Genomic DNA, 27,529 nt, shown 5'->3' with positions numbered 1-27,529 from the left:
CTTCCGCAATAAGTTAAAGAATGTGAAAGTTGCTCTAAAGGAGTGGAGTCTAAAAATGTTTGGAAAAATTGATGAGGAAATTAATGCGCTTGGGAGTGTAGCAACCAAGTGGGAACTCATGGCTGAAAGTAGAGATTTAAGTGATATCGAACGTGAAACTTGGTTAGACGCAAGAAAGAGGTGGGTTGAAAAGGAAAAAAACCAAGTCAAGTATGGCAAAACAAAAATCTCGTGTTAAGTGGTCTTTGGAAGGTGATGAGAACACGAAATATTTCCACTCTATAATAAAAAGAAGATTCTCGAAAAGTAACATTCGTGGTTTGAATATCGATAGTTTATGGTGCGGGGACCCGATCTCAATAAAGGAGGAGGCACATTACCATTTTTAGAAGCTATATAAGAAACTGAATTCCAACTCCATGAGGCTACGGACTGATCATGTGCAGCCTCCACATGCTGCTGAACAAATTAATTCGCGCCAAGCAGAAGATCTCGAATGTAAGTTTACTGAATTAGAGGTGTTAGATGCTTTACATGAGTGTAATAATTCAAAGGCACCAGGCCCGGACAAGTTTAAATTTAAATTTTTCAATCTTAATGCTCTTAATTAGTTTTGGGATAAATGCGAAATCTCGAATGGTTGCAATGCTTCCTTTCTCACTCTTGTCCCAAACAATTCGGACCCTTTAGGTATAAATGAATTCTGACTGATTAGTTTGATTGGAATCTATTATAATATACTCGCAAAGGTTCTATCAATCCGCATTAGAAAAGTTATCCCCAAGCTTATCGGTGTCGACCAAAATGCTTTCATTAAAGGAAGGTATATCCTAGATGGTGCTCTTATTGCTAATGAAGCTATTGATTACCTAATAAAAAAAAAAGAAAAAAAAAGTCTTATTTTTAAAGTTGATTTTGAAAAAGCCTTTGATAGCCTTAATTGGGATTTTTTATAGGAGATGATGAAAAGAAAGGGGTTCAATGAGCGGTGGAGAAGGTGGATTCATGCTTGTCTCAAATCTAGCTCCATTTCCATCTCATGAACGGTTCGCCAACAAGTGAATTTGCTATAGAAAGAGGGGTTAGACAAGGTGACCCTTTGTCGCTCTTTCTATTTATCATTACAGCGGAAGGATTAAACCTCTTAACCAAAAATGCTACTAGTTGTTCACTATTTAAAGGTGTTGAAATTGGTTTGATAAGGTGTCGGTGTCACATCTCCAATACGCGGAATGCACAATTTTCCTTAGAGAGTGGAACCGACAAAATATTAGTAACCTCATGAAGCTTATACATTATTTCGAGAAGGCGTAGGACTTGAGAATAAGTTTCCATAAAAGTCTTATTTTCGGGTTAGGAGCGCCACCATAAGAAGTTTAATATATGGCTAGTCGTGTTGGTTGTAAAGTCGGAGAATTCCCATTCACGTATCGTGGTATTCATTTAGAAAAAATGAATTGTAGTGTTCATCCTTACAACCTTGAGGTTGAGGGTTCGAGTCCTGCTTAGGACAATTCGTGGTGTATATATTCGAGTTAGATTTAGGTGGGTGTGTGAGTTTGCCTTTCAAAAAAAAAAAAAAAAAATTGTAGTGTTCATCATAGGTAAATATAGAATTTGCCTTTTTTTTTTCTTTTCTTTTTATTAACCCCCCTAACAAATTTACCATATAAATTAGAAAGGTAACTAGAGATTGAAAGGTTGCGTTGTTAATTTCAATTCTTGTTTTTAAGCATTCCCATTTTGCCAAGTAGACTTATCAAATTACCCATCTATCTATCTAATAATAAATGGCAGATTATAGTGACACCATCACATGCTTCTAAAAGTTGTAACATTCACTATAGGGATTGTAACATACGAATTTGATGATGTAATATATATATATATATATATATATATATATATATATATATATATATATATATATATATATATATATATATATATATATATATATATATATATATATATATGATTAGTCTTTAACGTTAATTAATACTAAATTTGATGATGTAATATAACTTTTTCATATGCCCGAAAAGAATTGTGTATTTTAACTTAACACACAAAAGACCTATGATTTGAAAAAGTTTAAAATTAAAAGTAACATCGTCAAATTCATTAACGATCGTTAGTCAAAAATACACGGTTGATCCCTTAAGTTTGTTAAAAGATTGCACCACTCATCCTCATTGTTCATGATATTTATTTCAAAAAAAAAAAAAAAAAATCATCATCAGATTCATATTTTTTTTTTTCATCGAACATGTTTATCATCTAAGTACTAACCTTAAATCCTTCAAATTAATTCATGAAGATCATCAAAACATCAAACAAATCAAATTAATGTTCATCATTTCATATTATCGCAACATCTTCTTTTTATCACAACGTCAAACAAATCAGATTAACCTTCAAACATTATCACAGCATCAAAACATCGTCATCTTCTTTTTCATAAGCACTCACATACACCAATTTGTGCTTTAATCATTTAAAGGTTATAAATTCAAAACGAGCTTAGATCCATCACACATATCAAAAACCCAACACTCAAAAATCATCAGGAACAATAAACAGATTCAAATTAATAGAGATTGAGATCGTGTTCTTCATTTTCAAAAAATCAAGTTGTTTTGAGCTCTGAATCGATACAAAATATTATGAAGAAAAGTAAAACACGGAGTTGTTCATAATCCTTTAATGAATCACTCTACAAAATTTCAGATCATATCATCATGATTTGAGCTCAAATTCTTAAAGTAAACTTTATTATTATTATTATTATTATTATTATTATTATTATTATTATTATTATTATTATTATTATTATTATTATTATTATTATTATTATTATTATTATTATTATTATTATTATTATTATTATTATTATTATTATTATTATTATTATTATTATTATTATTATTATTATTATTATTATTATTATTATTATTATTAATAATAATAATAAACTTAAAAGTATTAAAACTTACAAAAAATTAGTGGGGAGCCTAGAGACAATCTGGGCCCCCACACCTCTAGCAATAGCAAAACCTATCCTAGTAAAAATATGAGCAGCAGCACCGGCACCAATATCTTGCGCCATCGAACTCTTCTGAACCCGCTTTAGCAAAGAAACAGCATCCTTTTCTAATTCCCCAAGGGAAGAAAATGAGAAAGGAATGAAACCATAACCAATCGTCTGACAGCTAGATTCGTACTTGACCCGCTTCCGACGAGCCGCATCAACCACAGCACGTCCAGGGACAAAGTCAGAAAGCCCAGACTGTGTCAAAGGAGAAGACCCTGTCAAGTCAACACAAACATCGCGACCACAATCCCAGGAATAAAGTAACACATCTGCAGGTCTGAGGGCCCTTTCGTTCCCTCCAGACAACCCAATGTCAACCTCCTTTCTCGCTGAAATCCCAGATCGATAACAAACATCAACAAGGGAATCCCGAACAACATTATGTCGATGCTTAATACCCACCATACCAGCACAAGACACCGCGTGATCCCCGAAAATATCCCCAGTAAAAACCCTTGAACAGGCAGAGCATGCCGTCGAGATAGAGAACAATGGAACACCCAACCGGTAGCACAACACACATCGGTAAGTCTTTGCGTTCATCGTCTGACCCAACCCCAAAATAGGGACTGCCCTTAGCCAAGCAGAGGTGTGATCACCCTGCTGCGAATTCCATAAGGCCGATTGTCGGGGAGATAACGAAAAAGTGGGTTCTGCAGAAGCGGTAACCTTTGTGAAATAAACATCTGCCAATTTCTTCATGAGTATTGGGGCAGCGACCTCACTCGGATTACCTAAAATATCAAACCCAACTGTTTTATTAAACAGACCCAATGCATCTTCAAAAGCACGACCAAGACCAACAATACTCGCATGACGTAGTAGCTTGGTCTGCAATCCAGCAGACTGTAATCGAGAAGCCAGAAAAGCATAATGACGAACATCTCCCGCAGAATAAACACCAAGCCCTCCAAATGCAAATGGCAAGGTGGCAAGCCGCCACTGCCAATCACCAAACCCAGGCCCTGAAGCAGTAACAATACGCTCCAAGGAAGATCGAAGGGCTCCATCGAAAGCGCGTTGAGCCGCCTCAAATATACTAGGAGGACAAGTACGCAAGAAAAAGTAGAGTTTAGAAACTCCCGTACATGCCCTAAGCAACAACAACTCACACTGAGGATCATCAAGCTTAGCAACCTTATCCATAAGCGCAATGGACTTGGTCACCCTTTGCATCACCAGTTCACTACTAAAACCAGGATCGGAACTTGCGGGGGCCCCAAGCAACTTAACACCATTTAAAGGCCGAGCAATATTAGGAGGAAAGACACCTACTTGCCTGCTGCGAGGGTCCTCCGTAGGCAAGAAAATTTCTGTTTTTTCAACGTTGAGATGCAGCCCAAAACGAGGCCCATCCTCCATAATCAAATGCAAAACCTTCCCCACCACCAAAGTGTCCCCAATAATAGTACCATCATCCAAATACCACGCCTGAAGACAAACCTCAAAATTATCTCTGATTTTAGAAACCAAGGGTTGTAGGACCAAAGCAAAAAGCAGCGGACCAAGGGGATCACCCTGTTGGACCCCCTGAGAAGACCATAATGTGTGGTTCCCATAATACAATCTGGCTGGATTAGAGTAGCAAAATTCAACCCACCGAGAAAGGCTCGGACAAAGGCGGCGAACTTCACGTAACATGACCGTACGATCAACTAGATTGAAGGCATTTTGAAAATCAACTAATAACATAGAGAGGCCAACATCAGAGCCACGATCCTCAATCAGCCGATTCACAGCATGAAGAATAGCCTCACCACCTGAAGAAACACCAACACCAAACTGAAGACCATCGAAGTAACTTCCCAAAGACTGGCCAACCATAGCAGCGCCAACCTTCGAAACAAGACGTCGCCAAACAGTACCCACAGCTATAGGGCGAAGACCACCGCCGGGCTTGACAAGCGGTGTGAGGGGAGCACTAGCAATATACTCTCCTAATTCCATAGGGCACCTTCCAGCTAGAAAGAGATTAACGACTCCGGTAATAGAGCCAACCAACTCATCCGAGACTGCCACAGCAGCACCACTCAAGCAATCCATAAGGTGTTGTGCACGTAAACCATCCCTACCACATGAAGTGCCCCGAGGAAAACTTTTAATCTGGCCCAAAACAACAGCAGAAGTCGTAACGAGGTGAAGGTGATCAACCGTCATATCAGGCAAGGATGGAGCAATAGAAGAAGGGTGCTTAGACAGCAAGTCCGCCAGTGTGGCGTCATTATAAGGAGCAACGCCTGATGAAGAAAGAACACGAGCTGCAGCGGTGTAATGGCCATCACAAATCTTCCTACGACACTGCTTAATATTACGCTCTTCCAAATCAAGGACCTCATCATCAACCACTGACAACATAGGAGAATCCTCTGCCAAATACTCCCTCACAAGCTGTAAACTCCCACCCGCTGTCCCCCAAGAGCAAATAGCACGGGAAATATTCTCTTCCTGATGCCGACGCTTTATCGAAGACCTAGACTCACGACTACTCCGTGGCCGAAAGGTTTTAAGGGTACAAAGGGGTAACACCAACAAAGAGACAAAACTAGAAATGTCATCAGGCTTAAAGATCACCTTATCAAGAGCACCTTTCAAAACCCGAGAAAACCCCAAACGACACTTGGGAGGGATAGACTTAACCGTGCGAAACCCCTTAGAGAACAACTGATCCAGGAGAGCCACGTCAAAACCATCGTTATGATCACGCACCGAACCATCCTCAATACAAAGTCGAGCAGGAGAAGAGGGAGCTAGTGGTTTGGAAAAATTATGAAGCACAAAACGAACAACACCATTTCCCTCATCGGGGGGCGGCACATCCGGGCCCCTACCATGACGGCACTTAGAACGTGCCGTGTGTGTTTTGTAGCAAACACCACATAACCAAATCCCCATACGCCTAAAAGTAACATCAGCCTCAGTATAAACACCCAAATTAGAAGTAAGAGAATGTCGAGTGATATCCCGCGCATCGATACCACAATGACGATCACTAAGATGCTTGATAAGATAACTTCTAACAAGCCCATTTCCACTCCCATTTTGACAGCCACTAAGACCCACAAAGGGACAATGAAACTTCACTGTGGCATGCGACATAACTGCACACAACCTTTAGTTGTAGTGCATAGCTAAAATGACAGAGACAAAATCCCCATACACCAATAAAATTATAACCATGAAGCCAAGAAAAAACTCATAGGGGACTTTTAACAAACACCTTGTGGGCACAAATTCAATTGAGTAATGATACATCTCTATCTTCTCCCAAAATCTTCCTGCTAGCTGCTACAACCCTCAATCCATCAAATCATATCTCTCCGTATGCCAGCATCTACTTTAAATAGTGTAGTGGTAGCATCCCGTTCATTCACTGGACTCCCCCTGTTCGTTTACAGTGCAGACTTGGTTTCTAGTCTGTGTTTTTTATTATTATTATTATTATTATTATTATTATTATTATTATTATTATTATTATTATTATTATTATTATTATTATTATTATATAACCACACAAATTCGAATAATAATCGCGTAGTTTCTAATGGAATAATACATGTACATTGAATTGTTTGTTATATTAGCTCATAGGGCAGAACAAATAAACTATAATGATTTAAGTTTTAAAAGTACACATACATTAAACTAACTTGCAAATAATAATGTAATTCATGTGAGAAATGAAAAATACAGCTTTCACTCTTTCAAGTTGTCCAATGAATATTTTTTTATTAATAAATTTACCGTGTATATATTACCAGAATTTAAAATATTGACTATATTCAAACCGATTAAAAATATTAACTCTATTCAAACCAGTTTAGTGTAGATAAAATTCAAAAGTTACTTTTTGATCACTTATACTTAGTGTAACTTTTATAGTTAATTTTTAAAAATAAATTGTATTAAATTAATTAGTTTTTTTGTGATTTTCGTAAACATACTCGTAATTTTACGGGTCACTAAACTAGTAGTACTATATACTAAAGCTCAAGAGCTCATGAACAATACATGTTGCTGACGTCATGCTAATGTCAACATGATGTCATGGTAACGTCAGGAACCACTATTTTTTTTATCTTTTTTTTTTATTTTTACAAAAAAAAAATATTTATACAACCATGGATGCATAATTGTACCCTGTCATTGAAGTTTATATATATAAATCGTTAATTTGCATCTACAAAATATTGCAAAAAGTTTTCACACCAATATATGGGTTCAAATCCTACTCGCTTAATAATGATTAAGGTACATTATTTCAATTCTTGAATGAAATTTTATCATGTTAGATATTACCAAAGTAAGTTATGCCTCGAGGGGCTTGATTACCAGAGGTTTTACCTTCTATGGGGGAGCAAATGTGCTCATTCATAGGAGGGTTTCCTCGCTTACTAAAAAATAATAAAAAAATAAAAAAAATACCAGAGTAAGTAGTAATATTTCATTAAAATTAATGTCAAATTTGTAGAACAATAAAAAAAGATACCTTTTTTTCTTCAAGCTTGTTATGCCCAAAAATGGCTTATCTTTCTTGAGCAGCAAAAGTGGTGAGACCTGTTATAATAATAATAATAATATAGATATGGATAGTCAATTTTGGTGTATACATATAGTCAATTTTGGTACACAAAGTATGTATTTTTATATTGAGATTTTAGGCTATAAATACTCATGAATGCAAGCATTAAACTTGCACCATTTCTCACACTTACAAAGTGTTTCTTTCTTTCTCTCCATTATCATCTTTGTTCTTACACTTCATTATTAGTATTCTAAATCAAGAATCAAATCACTAAAGGTAGTTATAAGCCTACTGAATTATAACATCAAGAATCAAACCACTAAAGGTAGTTATAAGCCTACTGAATTATAACATCAAGAATCAAACCACTAAAGGTAGTTATAAGCCTACTGAATTATAACACGTTATCAGCACGATAATCTTAATACTAAATATGGTTGGCTCTGCCACCAAAATGATATATGGTCGGTTATACCACCAAAATGATATATGGTCGGTTATACCACCAAAATGATATATGGTCGGTTATACCACCAGAATGATATAGGTCGGTTATACCACCTGAAAAAATATATGGTCGACACTGTCGCCAAATTTTCATTTATGTTTACTAATATTTATATTTTTGTTATATAACATTTATTTATGATTGCTTACACATGGTCGACACTGTCACCTACTTATCATTTATGTTATATTAAATTTATGTTTAATGTTTATATACTTATGAATATAAATTGACTCTAATTTATCATGATGTTTGTTTTAATTTTTGATAATAGAAAATGTCGAATCTGGAAAAGCTTAAATTTACTCCTTTAGAATCAACTGGAAACAACTACATGCCATGGGTTATAAAAGTAAAAATGCATCTTAAATCAATGGGCATTCTTGAAACCATAAATGAAAACAACACTTGTTCTGAAAAAGAACAAGCTACGGCATGTTGCTTTATTCATCAACATATTGATGAATGCTTACAAAATAATTATGTGACTGTAGAAGATCCCCATGTTTTATGGGAAGGTCTCAAAAGCAGATTCAATAATCAAAGAGAAATTTTACTTCCAGCTGCAATGGAACAATGGAGAACATTAAGGTTCCAAGACTTTAAGAAAGTAAATGAATACAGCTCAGCTCTGTATAATACATGTTCACAACTTAAATTCTGTGGACATGAAATTAGTGATGCAGACATGATGGAGAAAACTTTCTCCACAATGAATGCTGCAAACATCACAGTGCAAAGAAATTTGAGAATGCTAAAGTTCAAAACATATCCTGAACTTAATTCATATCTCTTAGTTGCAGAGCAAAATGATGAGCTATTAATGAAAAATCAGCAATCCCGTCCTACTGGTACACTTGCAATCCCTGAAGCAAATACTGCAAATAATTATAAACAGGGACAAGGACGCGGGCAAGGTCGTGGTTATAATAACCATCACCATCATCATGCCAAAAGCCATAACTATGGTAGAAACCATCCTTATGGTAATGGTAATGGGCGTGGACGTGGTCGTGGTCGTGGCCGTGGTGGTCAAAGAAATAGTAATCCACGAAAATATAAATATCAACCACAAAACAAGCCCATTAAACAAGATGTTGAAGAAAATTCTTCTAAAAATTCTGAAGAATCTTGCTACAGATGTGGTAGAATGGGCCACTGGGCTAATACTTGCCGAACATCTAAACATCTTGTTAAGATGTATCAGGATTCGCTGAAAGGTAAAGAAAAGGAAGTAAATTTTGTGGATAATATTGATCCAACAGTCACTGAGAAACCATCTGATTTATATGAAGATTTCTTGAATGTTTAAGTTGTGTGTCTTTTGAAAAATAAACGATTTAATATCGTCTGTCTTTGTCATTATGTTTGCTAAATGTTTCAGTACTATCTATTTGCGTTTAAAATATTGTGTAATATTAATGTACTCACTATTTATTTCTTATATATGAAGTTCAATATGAATTTTGATGGAATACAACATCAATCAAGTGGTGGAGATCTCTGTATAGCAGACAGTGGAACTACACACACTATACTTAAATCCGAGAAATATTTTATTGATCTAAAACCAACGGAAGGAACTATACATACAATATCAGGACCTGCTAACTTGATAAAAGGGATAGGAAAGGCAAATTTCATACTACCAAATGGTACAAAATTTTTAATAAATGATGCCTTATTTTCTCCCAAGTCAAGCAGAAATTTATTGAGTTTCTCCGACATATACCTTAACGGGTATGATTATCAGTCAGTGACAACAGAAAATGAGAAATATTTAAGTATCACTGACAAGAGTCATGTGGTTGAAAAACTGCCAAGACTTAGTTCTGGATTACATTATACACATATAAATGTACCAGAAATACATATGGTAGTTAACGAAAAATATATTGATCCTGGTGTATTCAGTTTATGGCATAACAGATTAGGCCATCCAGGATCAACAATGATGAAAAGGATTATTGAATGTACTCATGGACATCCACTAAAGGATAGAAAAATCCATCATGATACAATGGTTCCATGTACATCTTGCTCTCTTGGAAAATTGATAACTAGACCCTCACCACTTAAGGTTGAGAAAGAATCACCAATGTTTCTTGAAAGAATTCAAGGTGATATATGTGGACCAATTCATCCACCATGTGGACCATTTAGATATTTCATGGTTCTAATAGACGCATCTAGCAGATGGTCTCATGTTTGTCTGTTATCAAGCCGTAATGTGGCATTTGCAAAATTTCTTGCCCAAATTATTAAATTGAGAGCTCATTTTCCTGATTACACCATTAAAAGGGTGAGACTTGATAATGCTGGTGAATTTACATCTCAAGCATTTAATGACTATTGCATGTCTATAGGAATTGTTGTTGAACATTCTGTTGCTCATGTGCATACACAAAATGGTTTAGCCGAGTCATTGATTAAACGTTTACAGTTAATCGCTAGACCATTGATAATGAGAACAAAACTCCCTGTATCTATATGGGGTCATGCAATTTTACATGCTGCTGCATTGATTCGCATCAGACCAAGTGCAAGTCATAAATATTCCCCCCTACAACTTGCTTTTGGTCAAGAGCCAAATATTTCCCATCTTAGAACATTTGGTTGTGCAGTGTATGTTCCAATTGCGACACCACAACGTACAAAAATGGGTCCTCAAAGGAGGTTGGGAATATATGTTGGATATGAAACATCTTCAATATTAAGGTATATTGAACCTATGACAGGTGACGTTTTTACAGCACGTTTTGCTGATTGTCATTTTAATGAAACATTGTTCCCTAGATTAGGGGGAGAAATGAAAAATAAAGAAAATGATGTTTCATGGTGTGAACCTCAATTAAAGTATCTTGATCCTCGCACAAAAGAATGCGAGACAGAAGTTCAAAAGATAATGCATATACAAGAACTTGCAAATCAATTGCCTGATGCATTTACAGATACAAAAACGGTGACAAAATCATATATACCAGCAGTAAATACTCCAGCTCGAATTGAAATTCCAAAAGCTGGCAATAACGTCACTCATGAATCTTTGCCACGTCAGAAACGTGGAAGACCAATCGGTTCAAAGGATAAAAATCCTCGAAAAAGAAAATCAGCTGATAATGAAGTAAAAGAAAGTGTTCAAGAAGAACCACAAATCAGTACTCCTACTGCAGAGGAGATTGATGATGTCAATACAGAAATTGCAATCAATTATGCATATTCAAAAATATTATGGAACCGAAATGAAATGAAAAATCTTGATGAGAAATTTTCATTTAATGTTGCATATGACATCATGAATAATGATGATGATCCAGAACCAACATCTATGGTTGAATGTCAAAATAGACATGATTGGGCTCAATGGAAAGAAGCAATACGAGCTGAATTAGAATCACTCAATAAAAGAAAAGTTTTCGGATCCATCATTCTCACTCCTAAAGATGTGAAACCTGTAGGATACAGATGGATTTTTGTCCGAAAAAGAAATGAGAAAAATGAAGTTACAAGGTATAAAGCTAGACTTGTAGCTCAAGGTTTTTCTCAAAGACCGGGAATTGATTATGAAGAAACTTATTCTCCTGTTATGGATGCAATTACTTTTAGGTACTTAATCAGTCTGGCAGTTTCTAAAAATTTAGAAATGCATCTCATGGATGTTGTGACTGCTTATCTATATGGATCACTTGATAGTGATATATATATGAAGATACCTGAAGGATTTAAGGTACCAGAAGCATCAAATGCAAAACCCAAAGAAATGTATTCGATTAAATTACAAAGATCTTTATATGGGTTAAAACAATCGGGACGTATGTGGTATAACCGATTAAGTGATTACTTGATAAGCAAAGGGTATACAAATAATCTTACTTGCCCTTGTGTTTTCATTAAGAAAACAACATCCGGATATGTGATCATAGCTGTTTATGTTGATGATCTTAACATCATAGGTACAAATAAAGAGATCCATGAAGCCATTCAACTTCTAAAGAAAGAATTTGAAATGAAAGATCTCGAAAAAACCAAGTATTGCCTTGGTTTACAAATTGAGCATATGCCTAATGGTTTACTTGTACATCAAACAACATATACTGAAAAGATTTTGAAACGTTTCAATATGGACAAGGCAAAACCATTAAGTACTCCTATGGTTGTTAGATCACTCAATGTTGAAGCTGATCCATTTCGTCCATGTGAATATCAAGAAGACATTCTTGGACCAGAAGTACCATATCTTAGTGCAATTGGAGCTCTTATGTATCTTACAAATTGTACAAGACCTGACATTTCTTTTGCAGTTAATTTGTTGGCAAGGTTCAGCTCTGCTCCTACCAAAAGACACTGGAATGGGATCAAACACATATTTCGATACCTTCGAGGAACTACTGATTTAGGATTATTTTATTCTAACGAATCAAAACAAGATTTGGTTGGTTATGCAGATGCAGGTTATTTATCTGATCCACATAAAGCTAAATCTCAAACTGGATATGTATTCCTAAATGGAGGTACTGCAATATCATGGCGTTCTCAAAAACAAACACTTGTTGCTACATCGTCAAATCATGCCGAAGTGATTGCATTACATGAAGCTACTCGAGAATGTTTTTGGTTGAGATCAATGACACAACTCATTACTGATTCTTGTGGACTAGAACGCGATAAAAGTCCAACAACTATCTATGAAGATAATGCAGCTTGCATAGCACAGATGAAAGAAGGGTATATCAAAAGTGACCGAACAAAACACATACCACCTAGATTCTTCTCATACACTCAAAATCTCATTAAGGACAACCAGATTGAAATGAGATATGTGCAATCTAGCAAAAACTCTGCTGATCTTTTCACGAAAGCACTTCCAACTGCTATTTTCAGAACACACGTTCATAACATTGGCATGAGACATGTTCAAAAGATGTAACAGCTGAAGCGATGTCTACTTGAGGGGGAGTCAACTCCATGCTGCACTCTTTTTCCCTTAGCTAAAGTTTTTTCCCACTGGGTTTTCTTTAGCAAGGTTTTTAACGAGGCAGTAATTTATAGTTGATCTTCAACAAAATAAAATTGCTATCCAAGGGGGAGTGTTATAATAATAATAATAATATAGATATGGATAGTCAATTTTGGTGTATACATATAGTCAATTTTGGTACACAAAGTATGTATTTTTATATTGAGATTTTAGGCTATAAATACTCATGAATGCAAGCATTAAACTTGCACCATTTCTCACACTTACAAAGTGTTTCTTTCTTTCTCTCCATTATCATCTTTGTTCTTACACTTCATTATTAGTATTCTAAATCAAGAATCAAATCACTAAAGGTAGTTATAAGCCTACTGAATTATAACATCAAGAATCAAACCACTAAAGGTAGTTATAAGCCTACTGAATTATAACATCAAGAATCAAACCACTAAAGGTAGTTATAAGCCTACTGAATTATAACAAGACCATCTTTACTACATCTCAAATTCTCAAAAACTTCTTCAATGGGTATACTTTCCTACAAAATTTAACCAAACTCAACAAATAAAAACACAAACCCACAATCAAAAATACAAAATTTAGTGATCAGAACAGATCAATTACCAAATCTACTATCTCTTTCAACACAGCTTCAAGAACTTCAGCCTTTTCTTCACCCATCACATCAAGATCACAGCTTTGTCACTAATGATTAAAAGCCAGATGAGAAAAACACAAATTTATTTCACGTTTTGCCTTTCTTTATTTGTTGTTAAAAAATTGAAACTTCCCAACTACACCACATCTACATGAAGTGGCATCGGTGACAATGTGAGATGTAAAAATTATATAATAACGAGGATAAAAAGCCCGCGCTTCGTTGCGGGGTAGTTTTGATCGTTTAACGGTTAGTTAGTTTAATGTTTAAAAAAATGGTTAACGGTAGGTTAATTAAAAGTTTTAAAAATAAATGGATGAAAAAGGAAGGGGAAAAGGGAAGTAATGATGCGCATAGTTGCACATCCATCGCGCAACACCCTAAAAGGCGTGCATCACCCCGCAATAATTTCGCAAGACCGTATTAATGCGCTTGCTCTCACGCCAGCTGTTTAAGGCTTAATGATATGCCCTCGAAGTCGGTCGCGCAGTTTAAATATGGCGCCACCCAAAAAGTGCACACAAGGACAGAAGTGCACGATGGTGACACTAAAGCAAAAAAGACACTGTGGCAGGTTGGTACGATCCTGACATGGTATAACGGTTGAGAAAGGACATCGGGGTATTAAGGGGGCAGCATTAAAATAATGACAACACCTTTTGCAGCTTTACGGATAAAAGGACAAGGACAAAGCAACGTGGCACAAAGATGTCTTTTTGTCCCCTTACGTGGCACTAAGGGACAAAAACTCACACATATAAATAGATGTAACTTGAGATGAAAACATCAATTCGGAACCATCTCCATTTCACCTAAAATCACTCTCAAGTGTGTTATTCTCCTAGTACTTCAGCTAACCCGCGCAACCAGAACAGCTACTTAACACTCTTTGCGGTTTCAGGTAACATTGCTATAACATAAATCCTAACGCCGCCCTTGAGCTGTCAGCTCCGGCAAACCCGAAAGATGGTGGGTCATGTTTAACCACCCTTTCTGAGATCATCATCTCGTATGAGGGTTACTCACGGTACTCCGGACCGGAGAGTTAAACTCAAGGAACCCTTAAATCCCCCTTTATTGTTGATCTTGCATGAACCGAACCCCTTAAAAAATTTTATGCTTGATGAGGAAGGTAAAAATAGTTGTAAAAAAATAATTTCGCTGCTTGGTGGTTTGGTTGATTAACGGTCAGTTAATTTAACATCTAAAAAACGGTTAACGGTCGATAAATTAAACATTTAAAAAAAATATTAACGGACGGTTAATTAAACGTTTAAAAACTAAAGGAATGAAAAACAATTAAAAAAGTTATAAAAAATGACAAAAAAAAAAGGAAAAAAATTCAAGTTACCAAAATACACCTAAAGTTGAGGGTATTTTATATGTATGTTATGGTGAACAGTAAAAAGTCTCATGGGGTTTAGTATATTTATAAATATAAATATAAATTCCTCTGTTCTACTTTAAATGTCAACCTTTCTATTTTGGGATGTACTATATCAAATGTTCATTTTGTATATTAACTAATTAGAAGATGTTATTCTAGAGAGATAGAAGATTTATGATTAGTGGAGAATGATTTTAGTAGAATTTTCTAAAACTGTGAGTGAAAAGTAAGTAGACACTTGTAATGGATGGAGACAACACTTTTTAAATATAAAGTATTTTGACTATAACTTGTTTGAGTTTACGTAATTTTTTTTGGGATTATTCAAGAGATTATTGAATTGTGTCGATCGAAAATGACAATGTGCATTTCTCTCTCTCTCTCTCTCTCTCTCTCTCTATATATATATATATATATATATATATATATATATATATATATATATATATATATATATATATATATATATATATATATAACAGAGTTTAAATTAGCATAGGTGTCATTAGAAGAGTATTAATAGGAATTAATGACAAGTGGAATTTACACATGTTATATCCTCATAATTTTTTATAATAACAAGTTAATAAAAAAAACAATAACTGAGAAGAAAATTAAATTTAATAAGAATGATTAAAAAATATAATGATGTTAAAAAATATATCAATCAATGAAACGTATTAATAGGAACTAATTAAAAAATATAACACTTCTCTATTATCACAATCTAGCCCTAAAATAATGGTCCCATCAATTATCAATGGATTATCAAAGGTTTTGTTTTAAGGTGCTGAAAAAATTGAAGCTTTTAATCAAATTAACATTCAAATGCACCATCATATAACTTGGCATTGATAATCTTAACTCTAACACGTATCTCTCTTCATGTTTGTAATCTATATCTATCCAACCCGTATCGATAACTTGACTGTCATATATATATATCTAATCATGTCTATATATAGGATTTGGAACGGTTTTTGAGTTGACGTGCAACGCACGGGCTCAAAACCTAGTATACTTATATAAAAAAGAGTTTAAATTAGCTTAATTGTCATTAGAAGCATAATAATAGGGATGTTTGACAAGTGGATATTACACGTATCAAATTTAGACGAATACAAAATTAGATGTGATAACATAATGCAAAATTAAATTTAAATATAAATAATAATAATAATAATAAATACAAATATAATTAATCGTTTGATTTAAAACAATTTGCACGTAACCGAAATTAGATGTGAATATGTGATAACATAATGGATTGAAATCATTTTTTAAAATTGGACAAATTTATTCAAATGCAAACTTGTGTTAATTTGGATAATAAGGATAATCATAATGATTTAAAATAATTAATGATTTAAAAGTGACTACTAATACAATTTGCTTCCATTAATTTAATGTTTTTGATAATCAATCATTTCGAAAAATATGCTTAATTATTTTAGCAATAGTTACTTAACTACTCTTTATTCACGGTGAAAGTTGACACACTAGAATATTTCAACCACCGTAAGTCCCGTCTATTGTATATTTTTTGTTTAACAATTCTTATATATTAAGTCTTACTATTCATTTAGTGATTTTAATATATGTTAGATAGGTGTCTTATAAAATGTTTTCATTTACAAGACAAAATCGTATCAACCATTAAGAATGGGTTTAGTAAGAAGTTTGCAAAGCAACCATATGAAAATGGTAATTATATCATGAAGATTTCTAAGTGCGGGGAAAATAAGTTGTTCAGTTTATTAGGAGTATAATTATAAGCTTTCCTACACATTCGACATTTCTGTATGCGGGATAATCAATGAAATAGACAACCAGACTGCAATAGTTTTGTTGATTTCACTGATATTGTTTCATATAATCTATTGTTTACTAAGTAATTTATAGTCATTCACAACTTCAACTCCTTATCTATCTAGTCTAATAAACCTCTAAAATGATGACATCATCATTAAACTTAATTACCATTTACTTTTCATAATGATGATGTCATAATTATATATTAATTTAATTAAAAACAATAATACAATATAAAAGGAAATATTAATCTCTCATAAATTGTAATTTTATATTTTCCAAAAAAAAATTAAAAGGCATTTATTATTATTATTAATAGTTATTATTATTACTAAAAATATAAATATAAATATTCAACTTTGAGCGAACTTTATGTTTGTAAAATTAAACGACAAGTTTCTTAGTCGGAATCAGTGATTCCACGGGACAATAAACTAAATAACTTTAAAATTTACATTCAATTAATACCTAAAACATATTATTAAACTGTTTTGTTTAAACAAACTCGTGTTTCCACGGGTCATTTCACTAGTATATAATTAATTATAAACGGTTTTTTAGCAGCTGTGCAACGCACGAACTCAAAATCTAGTATATATATATATATATATATATATATATATATATATATATATATATATATATATATATATATATATATGCACATATTTGTCAACAAATAAGGGATAAAACAAATTTTTTTTCCCAAAAATAATGACAACTCTTACATAAACGAAGCCGTTTTCAAAAAAAAAAAAAAAAAAAAAAAAAAAATTCAAGAAAATAAAGATACAAAAAACAAACGAGAAGACTCGTACTTACAAAAGTTACAAAACAAACGCAATGTAAGACCTGGATTCTGATTCTGCAAAGTCGCGCGCCTTGCGGGGTCATGGTGCGCCGCGCCATATGTCGCTGGCAGACCCCTTTTGTTATTTTAGAGTTTTAAAAGGGCATTTCGGTCTTTTCGCGTTTGAGCCAGATTTGTGGACTTAACCTCATCCACCCATTTCATTTATTCATTTCTTTTTCCTTTTCTTTTCATATTTCTCTCAAGAACTCAAACACCCATTTGATTCAAAGGGATTTTTGGAAAGGAAGAAGCGGGTATTGATCTTTGGTGTAGTAAACAAGTTTGTTCTCCTCGTTCTTAGCTACACGGTGATACTAGTGTTAGGCTCTAACTCCGAATTTCGTTGTTGTGTTCATCATTCAAATTTGGGGCTTTTGATTGTATGATTCATAGATGGAACCCATTTAGTTGTTAATTGAAGATTAACACCAAGATTCGGGTTTATAAGTGTTAAAGGCGGGTTTTGGGTTGGTTAATGATTTAACCATGTTTAAGACTTGAGAATGGTGTATAATCACTAGTATTAGTGATTATTGATGATTTGGAGACCTTTAGGGTTCTTGTGGTTGACTAATTTTGACTAGAGTCAAAATTAGAGTTTGTTGATGATTATGACCCGAATGTTGATTCGATGAGGTTTATAAACTTAAAATGGATTAATTTGAAGTATAAAACCGATTAACTATGTTTTGGTGTCAAAACTTGTAATTGGTGAGATTTTGACTTTATGGGTCAAAATTAGGGTTTGTGGACGATTTTGAGAACGATAAGTGTTTAACACTTGTGTTCGGGTTTAATTGGCATATTAGGACCATTATCACTTGTGTTAGTGATTATTGGTTAGTTTGGGCACGGTTTGTGCTTGGAAGTGCAATTGGGTCAAAATTGCACTAAGTGTCGAATTGGGTTGGTTTGTAAATCCATCCTAATTGTGTTGTGGTATTTATGATAATGGAATAGGTACATTCCTTCGGCGAGTTGCGGATTATTCGGAAGCGTTCATCAAGGCGACAAGGTGAGTGTTAATATCCTATATGCATATGTATGTGTAGGATGGGTGCGAGTCGAAGTGTTAAGACGCCACCCGGGGTGAAGTGTCGATGTGTTAAGACACCACCCGAAGTGAAGTATCGATGTGTTAAGATGCCACTCCAAGAGAATAACGGGTGAATTGCCGATGTGTTAAGGCGCCACTCGAGGTGAAGTATCGACGTGTTAAGATGCCACCTCAAGTAAAATGAAGAGTGAAGTGTCGAAGTGTTAAGACACCACTCGGGGTGAAGTGTCGACGTGTTAAGACGCCACCCGGGGTGAAGTATCGAAGTGTTAAGATGCCACCCGTGGGGTTAGTGTACGAAGTGTTAAGTGCACTAATGGTTGTTATGAACATCGATGACTTGTTTCGCGAAGTCATTCCCTTGCGAAGATTTGGTTAACCATGGTTATTGTGTTGTAAGCGTAAGCAAATTATGTTTTTCGAGATATATATATATATATATATATATATATATATATATATATATATATATATATATTGTACATATAATGTTGTATTGTCGTGATGTAGCTAACCCTCCGGGTGTAGCTTATTGGCATTGTTCACATCGTTGTTGGTGAAATTATATTTTGTTGATGTATCTTTAGCTCATTGCTTAGTGATCTTACGGTATGCTTAGATTAGCTTGCCTTTATGCTTGGATGCTCCGGTATGCGGTATTTGGTTTTGTGTGGCGTGTCCATTTTATGCATATATATGTATGTAGTATATTCTCACTTACTAAGCATTAGCTTACCCTCTCGTTGTTTACCTTTTTATAGATTTGCATGGATGCGGTGGATCGAGTAAGCGTGGGACTAGTGTACTCGCGTAGTTGCTTTAGAAGGCTTGCTTTTGGATTGATTAGGATTGAGTAGCGTATCCCCAATCGCCATGCTCGGCTTTATTTTGTGTTAAAAGTCGTGTGGTCGAAAACTTGAAATTGGTACTTAAAGGGTAATTTTGGGCATATGTGGGCCCGGTGTCGTAAAACCATTTTTATTGATGGAACGTGTTAGTTTTAACTATTATAATATGTTGTGAAAACCGTTTAGTCTAAATGTGTCGGGAAGTGGTCAAACATTTTCGTATTTGGGACTTTTTGGGACAGCAGCCTGTCCAGGCCCTTTTGCGCGCCGCGCGGGTGATAAGGCTAAAAATGAACACATATTTTACAGCATTATTTCCCAAGAAAGACAAGATTTTAGTTGATATTGTTCGATTTACAAGCACTATTCGTTTAAATATTAAAAAGTGAAGATAAAAGGCAGATTCGACAAATTGAAGACGGAAAGGTCCAAAAAGCTAAAAAGTACAAGATTCAATCAAAAAGGTTCAAATTATTGATGAGGAACGTCTCAAAATAACAAGAGTACAAGTTACAAGACGCAAAGTACGCGATTTAAAATAATACGCGAAGACGTCCGAAAATCCGGAACCGGGACCTGAGCCTAGAAGAAACGCCCGACGCAACGGACCAAAAATATCTAGTCTACTATGCACAAGAATATAATATAATATATATATAATTATATATAACTATATATTATATATTATTATTATATTACGTCGGCAAGAAGAAAACAAAGCAATTTGGCTGGATCCAGGGTGGCCATGCGACTCGCATGGCCAGAGGCACAAAATCCATGCGAGTCGCATGGAGTGAAAATGCTGGTCAGGTCCTATATAAAGCCAGTTTTCTGCCGAGTTTTACACAAAAAAAAAAATATATATCTCTCTCTCATATATACGATATAAATATATATATAATTTATATTTTAATTTTAATTTTAATTCTAATAATAAGGGTATGTTAGCGAATGTTTTAAGGGTGTAAGTCGAAATTCTGTCCGTGTAACGCTAAGCTATTTTTAATCATTCTAAGTTATGTTTAACATTTTTATATTAATGTCTCGTAGCTAAGTTATTATTATGCTTATTTAAAACGAAGTAATCATGATGTTGGGCTAATTACTAAAATTGGGTAATTGGGCTTTGTACCATAATTGGGGTTTGGACAAAAGAACGACACTTGTGGAAATTAGACTATGGGCTATTAATGGGCTTTATATTTGTTTAACTAAATGAAAGTTTGTTAATGTTAATATAAAGATTTACAATTGGGCGTCCTTATAAATTACCATATACACTCGATCGGACACGATGGGCGGGGTATTTATATGTACGAATAATCGTTCATTTAACCGGACACGGGAATGGATTAATAGCCACTAGAATAATTAAAACAGGGGTGAAATTACATTCAAGGGTAATTGGTGTAATTGTTAACAAAGTAGTAAAACCTTGGTTTACACGCAGTCGATAACCTGGTGTATTCATTAAACAAAGTATTAAAACCTTGTTACAATTCGAATCCCCAATTAGTTGGAATATTTAACTTCGGGTATAAGAATAATTTGATGAGGACACTCGCACTTTATATTTATGACTGATGGACTGTTATGGACAAAAACCATACGGACATATTAAATAATCCAGGACAAAGGACAATTAACTCATGGGCATAAAACTAAAATCAACACGTCAAACATCATGATTACGGAAGTTTAAATAAGCATAATTCTTTTATTTCATATTTAATTTCCTTTATTTTATATTTAATTGCACTTCTAATTATCGCACTTTTATTTATTGTTATTTAATCGCACTTTTAATTATCGTACTCTTTAATTATCGCAAGTTTATTTTATCGCACTTTTATTATTCGCAATTTCATTATCGTTATTTACTTTACGCTTTAATTTAAGTCTTGTATTTATTTTATATTTTGCATTAGGTTTTAACTGCGACTAAAGTTTTAAAATCGACAAACCGGTCATTAAACGGTAAAAACTCCCCTTTATAATAATAATATTACTTATATATATGTTTGTATTTTTATAAAAGTAAACTAATATAGCGTTGAGCTTTGTTTAAAGATTTCCCTGTGGAACGAACCGGACTTACTAAAAACTACACTACTGTACGATTAGGTACACTGCCTATAAGTGTTGTAGCAAGGTTTAAGTATATCCATTCTATAAATAAATAAATATCTTGTGTAAAATTGTATCGTATTTAATAGTTTTTTCTGCTAAAATTAATAACTATTTTATATACACCTCGCATAACATCAAGTATTTTTGGCGCCGCTGCCGGGGAAAACGCCGAAGCAAGACACCATATATTTTTTTTAGTTATAATTAGTTTTTGTAAAATTTATATTTTTGTTTAAAAATTAAAAATATAAAAAAAAAAAAATCTTTTAAAACTTTAAAAAAAAAAAAAATATATATATATATATATTTTAAAGTGTATTTTAAGTTTTTCTTTATTATTTACAAAATATTAAAGTATTTGTATTTTATTTTAGTATTTTATTAAGTTTTTATTTAAATTATATATTTATATCTTATATTATATATAAAACAGAAATTAAAAATAAATATTAAATAATTACGTGACCTGTCATTTGAACCAGTCCAATTGAACCAATTCAGAATGGCCATGCGACTCGCATGACCCACCCCCTTATTCCATGCGACTCGCATGAGGGGTTTGACCAGGCCACAAACAAACCCTAATAACGCATTAATTACGGAGTTTATTTAATTATTATTATTCTAAACCCTAAAACTATTATTATTATTATAATTAAGTTTTTAATTTATTTAGTTATTTTTACTTTTGTTTAATTTTATTATTTATTTACTTAATACTATAATATAAAAAAATATAAAAATAATATTTTTATAAAATCTAATATTTTTATAACTTTTTATAACTTTTATATTTTGTTCCTTTTTAATCGTTTTAGCGTAACTTTTGTATTTTTAGTTCATATTTAATTTTAAACTTAGTTTTTGCTATAGTCATTTTTACTCCTAGATTTTTAGGCTTTGCCGTAGAATTCCTTAAGTGCTTTTTCTTTAGACTAAGATTTAGGTGCTTTAGAATTTTGCGACGCCTTTTTAAGTTTTAGTTTCTTTTTAAGTTATTTCCATTTGAGATTTAGTTTTTCCTTGTAAGCTTTAATATTTTTAGACCTTTTACTATGTATCAATTATCATTCCAATTAGTAATATCAATTTGCGATTATAATTTTAAGTTAGTTGTAGTAATAAGGTTAGGTTAGTTAAGTATTTTTAAGTTTTTATAAGTTTCTTTTATTTTTCCGTCACCTTTTATTTTTCAACCATTTTTTTTCTTTTTCGACCTTTTGCGACGAACTCTTTTTCTCTCTTATTTCTCGCTATTCTAGTTTTTAGGACTTAGAATTTTTTCTACTTCTTATCTAAATTTCTTAAAATTACGAAAATTTATTTTGAGTGGTTAAATTAATAGACATCAAAATTTTCTGGTTCGTAGTAATAGTTGGATTTGTACGTGGACCGGGTTATTGGAGCCAAACAGTCCTCAATTATATTGAGACCAAACGAATCCTGCCCCTCTGCTGCATCTTTTGGCTATTCAAAACGTGGGCAAAATCAGAAAAGTCTATTAATTGGATAACTTATTATAATTTTTCTTTCCTTTTTAAAAAACTAATAAGATATTCAGTGAATGCACCGAGCAAGACGTTCATCACCTTTTGTACGTTCACCACCTGTAACTAGATCAAGACATTTAGCAAATATAACCGCCGTTGATTTTTCTTTAGAATCGTCATCCAGTCAACCAAGTACTTTAGTTCAAATTTCCGATAATCCATTTTTTGAACCCAACCTCACAATTGAGAATCCAGAGAATATTCAGGAACGGTTCGTAGATCCTGAACCATTAAACTTTCCTCCGGAGCCACCAATCATTCAAACAGAGATTGTTGAGGAACGAACCATTAAATCAGAATCATCTAGTGATACCGATTCAACAAATTCAATTATGGAGAATCTGGAACCTTTAAGTATGGAAGACCGAATGAGAGCTAAACGCACTGGCCAAGGTCACGCAATTACTCATCCAGACATTAATGCGCCAGATTATGAAATCAAAGGACAAATTCTACACATGGTGACTAATCAATGCCAATTTAGTGGTGCGCCGAAGGAAGATCCAAATGAACATCTACGTACCTTTAATAGGATCTGCACACTATTTAAAATCCGAGAAGTGGAGGATGAACAGATATATCTCATGTTATTTCCCTGGACTTTAAAGGGAGAAGCCAAAGATTGGTTGGAATCGTTACCTGAAGGGGCGATCGATACATGGGATGTTTTAGTTGACAAATTTCTTAAACAATTCTTTCCTGCATCTAAAGCCGTAAGACTTCAAGCAGAAATTGTTACGTTCACACAGAAACCAAATGAAACTCTATATGAGGCGTGGACAAGATATGGAAAGTTATTAAGAGGATGTCCGCAACATGGTTTAGACACCTGTCAAATAGTACAAATATTCTACCGAGGATGCGACATCACTACAAGGAAAGACATAGATATAGCAGCTGGTGGTTCTATTATGAAGAAAACCGAAACTGATGCTTACAAAATTATTGATAATACTGCTTCCCACTCACATGAGTGGCACCAAGAAAAAGATATCACTAGATCATCTAAAGCAGCTAGAGCCGATTCTAGCCATGACTTAGATTCCATTTCCGCAAAGATAGATGCTGTGGAGAGACGAATGGAAAAGATGACTAAAGATATTCACTCAATACGAATTAGTTGTGAGCAGTGTGGAGGACCACATTTGACAAAAGATTGTCTCAGTATTGAATTAACAATGGAACAAAGAGAGAATATTTCATACATAAACCAAAGGCCTGGAAATAATTATCAGAATAATTATCAACCGCCAAGACCGATTTACAATCAAAACCAGAATTATAACCGAAATATTCCATACAACAACCAACAAGGTCCTAGCAATCAACAAGTATCCAATAATACTTATAATCAGCAAAGACCTAATTTTCAAAACAAACCACCACAACAAACCGATGATAAAAAACCAAATTTAGAAGATATGATGACGAAGCTAGTTGAAACTCAAACACAGTTTTTCACATCTCAAAAACAAACTAATGAACAAAATGCTCAAGCATTTAGAAATCAACAAGCTTCTATTCAAAATCTGGAACAAGAAGTAAGTAACCTAGCAAGGTTAATAGGTGAAAGAAAACCGGGAAGTCTACCTAGCGATACAAATGCTAACCCCCGGAATGAAACAGCTAAAGCTATTACCACAAGAAGTGGTACAACACTTAAACCACCTGAAATACCTGTAACTTCTGATGAAACTATTCCTACTCCACAAGAACCACAACCTGATCAAGATAAGGAAAAAGAACCGGTAGTTGAAAAGGTTAATGAAGATAACACAGTTAAGGATAAACCTTATGTTAAACCATACCAACCACCACTTCCTTACCAGAGTAAAATGAAGAAAGAAAAACTTGAAGCCGAGCAATCCAAATTCTTGGATATATTTAAACAGATAAATGTAAATCTTCCTTTCATTGATGTAATTTCAGGAATGCCTAGATATGCTAAATTCTTGAAAGATCTAATCTCAAATAGAAAGAAAATGAAAGAACTCTCGGCTGTTACTATGAATGCTAATTGTTCAGCAGTGCTGTTGAATAAGATACCAGAAAAACTATCTGATCCAGGAAGTTTCACAATTCCATGTTTTCTGGGTAGTCTTAGTTCAATAGAAGCATTGGCAGACTTAGGTGCTAGTATAAATCTAATGCCGTATTCACTATACGCTAAACTAGACCTTGGAGAATTGAAACCAACAAGAATAAGCATACAACTAGCCGATAGATCAGTAAAATATCCTAGAGGGATAATGGAGAACATGCTAGTTAAAGTTGGTACTTTAGTATTTCCAGTAGATTTTGTTGTTTTGGACATGGAAGAAGATTCTCAAGTTCCTCTCATATTAGGAAGACCATTCTTAAACACGGCTAAAGCAATGATAGACGTGTTCGGTAAGAAACTGACCCTAAGTATAGAGGATGAGAGTGTTACCTTTTCAGTTGATAGAGCAATGCAACAACCACAATCTGCAGATGATACATGTTATTATATTCAAACTATAGATGCACATGCAGAATTATTAGAAGAATTTCCAGAATTACAAGGAACAGGAGAATGTTCTTTAGGAGAAGGTAATGAACCAATTGATGAAGCTGAAATGTTAGCTACACTTATAGCTAATGGATATGAACCAACAACAGAAGAAATTCAAATGCTAAAAGAAGAAGACAGATATCGATATAAATCATCGATAGAAGAACCTCCGAAATTAGAGTTAAAGCCACTTCCAAACCATTTGGAATACGCTTATTTACATGGTAAATCTGAATTACCTGTAATAATATCGTCTTCTCTTACTGAAAATGAGAAATCACAACTCATTTCTGTGTTGAAAGCTCATAAACCAGCCATTGCATGGAAGATTCATGATATTAAAGGAATAAGTCCTTCGTATTGCACACATAAAATCCTTATGGAAGAAGGTCATAAAACGTATGTGCAACGCCAACGAAGACTAAATCCTAATATGCAAGATGTAGTTAAGAAAGAGATTATTAAACTGCTAGATGCAGGTTTGATATATCCAATTTCTGATAGTCCATGGGTAAGCCCAGTTCAATGCGTACCTAAGAAGGGTGGCATGACTGTCATTACAAATGAGAAAAATGAGCTTATTCCTACTAGGACTGTAACAGGATGGCATGTATGTATTGATTATAGAAAATTAAATGACGCCACCAGAAAAGATCACTTTCCCTTACCTTTCATAGATCAAATGTTGGAAAGATTAGCCTGAAATAGTTACTATTGTTTTCTAGATGGATTTTCCGGATATTTTTAAATTCCAATAGCACCCGAGGACCAAGAGAAAACCACATTCACGTGCCCTTATGGTACTTTTGCTTACAAAAGAATGCCATTTGGACTTTGTAACGCCCCTGCAACCTTTCAAAGGTGTATGATGGCGATTTTTCATGACATGATAGAAGAATGTATGGAAGTATTCATGGATGACTTTTCAGTCTTCGGTGATACATTTAAATCATGTCTAGTTAATCTGGAACGAATGCTAATTAGATGCGAAAAATCAAATCTAGTACTTAATTGGGAGAAATGCCATTTCATGGTTAAAGAAGGCATCGTTCTTGGACATAAAATTTCAAAAGAAGGGATTGAAGTGGATAGAGCTAAAGTAGATGTAATTGCTAAACTTCCACATCCCACCAATGTTAGAGGAGTTAGGAGTTTTCTAGGGCATGCCGGTTTTTACCGACGTTTTATAAAAGATTTTTCTAAAATTGCCACTCCTATGAATAAACTCCTAGAAAAGGATGCGCCATTCATCTTTTCAGATGAGTGTATCAAATCTTTTAATATTCTTAAATAAAAACTCACTAATGCACCAATCATGATAACACCAAATTGGAATCTACCATTTGAACTAATGTGCGATGCAAGTGATTTTGCAATGGGAGCCGTTTTAGGAAAAAGGATTGAAAAACGATTTCAACCTATATATTATGCTAGTAAGACGTTACAAGGAGCACAAACGAACTATACAACTACTGAAAAAGAACTCCTTGCTATTGTCTTTGCTTTTGACAAATTTCGATCATATCTCGTTCTAGCAAAAACGGTGGTCTATACCGACCATTCTGCTCTTAGATACCTATTTTCAAAACAAGATGCTAAACC

The sequence above is a fragment of the Rutidosis leptorrhynchoides genome, chromosome 3 (genome assembly GCF_046630445.1).
Source record: "Rutidosis leptorrhynchoides isolate AG116_Rl617_1_P2 chromosome 3, CSIRO_AGI_Rlap_v1, whole genome shotgun sequence".
Taxonomy (NCBI): domain Eukaryota; kingdom Viridiplantae; phylum Streptophyta; class Magnoliopsida; order Asterales; family Asteraceae; genus Rutidosis; species Rutidosis leptorrhynchoides.
The sequence above is the reverse complement of the archived record's forward strand: the minus strand, read 5'-3'. Positions refer to the sequence as shown.